Source organism: Vigna unguiculata, chromosome 8 (assembly GCF_004118075.2).
Source record: "Vigna unguiculata cultivar IT97K-499-35 chromosome 8, ASM411807v1, whole genome shotgun sequence".
Taxonomy (NCBI): Eukaryota; Viridiplantae; Streptophyta; class Magnoliopsida; order Fabales; family Fabaceae; genus Vigna; species Vigna unguiculata.
In genome coordinates, this window is record NC_040286.1 from 14,568,590 (window position 1) to 14,570,325 (window position 1,736).

The following is a 1,736-nucleotide window of genomic DNA, read 5'->3' on the forward strand; positions in this document are numbered from 1 at the left end:
ACAAACAAAAATTAAAATAACAACAATTGAGAATCTTTATAACTGTTATAATATATGTACTGCAGCAACCATGGTGTTCAAAATATCAATCCATGACTGGACAACAAATAATGTAATTCAAACATGTATCAATGACCATGTACTTTTCAATATGGCTGCAGCTATGAAAAAGATCCTAAAAGTGTATAGTATACACTATGGCATATTATAATCTACAACAAAACAAAGGAATTACAGTTAAAGATACAATAACTGACAAATTATAATAATTTTTTAAGTAAGTTGTATACCTCTTTTCAAAGATTTTCAAATATTTCTTTGTAAACCACATTGGTAGTTGTATTGTTTACTTTTCCATCTTCATCCAAAATTAAAATTTTGAGTCGTTTCTTTGTTGTGACTCTAGAAATTGCTACGTACAATTGTCCATGAGTAAAAACTGGGCAAGGAAGATAAAGTCCAACTTTAGAAAGAGTTTGGTCTTTACTTTTGTTTATTGTCATTACAAAGCATAAGGATATTGGAAATTTCCTCCTTTGAAATTTAAATGGGATGCTGAATCAGAAGATGTCAAGTTCATTCTTGGAATGAAAATTTTGTCACCAACATTTTTGCTTGTTATAACAGTAGCAGAGATAACATTCTTTCCCAAATCATTAACTTGCAACATTGTACCATTGCAAAGACCATTTGCTTGATCAATGTTTCTTAAAAGCATAATTGGTACGCCAACTTTCAATTTAATCCTATGATTTGGAATTCCTAACATTTGATATCATTTAGAAACTCTTGAGTAAACCACTCACCTTGAATTTCTTGATCATCATCAGATTGGCAAGGAGTGTCTGAACTTAAATAAATTTGTTCTTCACCAGGAATCAAAGATAAAATGAAGTCATTTACTTGTTCAACACTATCAATTGTAGGGAAAAGTATAGCACCATCATCAAAGAAGCCAGGATTCATGATATTTTCAATTAGACCAACATAAACAAATTTCACTAAAGAAAGTAAAGGCGTTTCACTTTCTTGAATTAGAAGATCTGTTGGTATTGAAATGTTGGCTTCACCACTTTCATTGAAATTCATATTTCCATCTCCAATTTTATGAATCCAATCAGCAAATTCTTTTATATGTATTGCACTTTCATTTGAAACAGCACATTTTAACCTCATGTTTTGTGATAGCCTAAGAACTGTGCCATATTGCCACAAATCAGAGTAATTAATTGATGAGTTCCAATATCATACCTTGATCCCTTTCTTACTACTGGCAAGATTTGTCTAAAATCACCACCCAAGACAACAACCTTTCCACTAAATGGTTTGTCAGCATTATCTTCATTTGTAGCTCTCGTAATGTCTCTCAATGTTCTATCAAAAGCTTGGAAACATAACTTATTCATCATAGGAGCTTCATCCTATATGATAAGTTTGGTTCCATCAATAGTTTAGCACGAAGACTTCCTTGGTTGATGTTGCACGTTGATTCATCATTGATTGCTAGTGGTATGCAAAAAGTAGAATGAGCAGTTTTACCTCCAAGAAGCAATAAAGATGCAATGTCGCTTGAAGCTACATTAAGCGCAATCATTCTCTTTGCTCTAATAGCAGCTGACAAAAGTTTCCACAAATATGTTTTTCCAGTCCCACTATAACCATCTGAATTCACTGTTGTCATAATTCTATTATAAACATGTAGTTGCTCATTAGTGATTGACTACAATAGAGAGTGA

At 32.1% G+C, this 1,736-nt stretch overlaps 1 pseudogene; it reads right to left on the minus strand.

The window, feature by feature from the left end:
* Positions 1-296: 296 nt before the first annotated feature.
* LOC114194896 lies at positions 297-1,406 on the minus strand (annotated as a pseudogene).
* Positions 1,407-1,736: the final 330 nt, after the last annotated feature.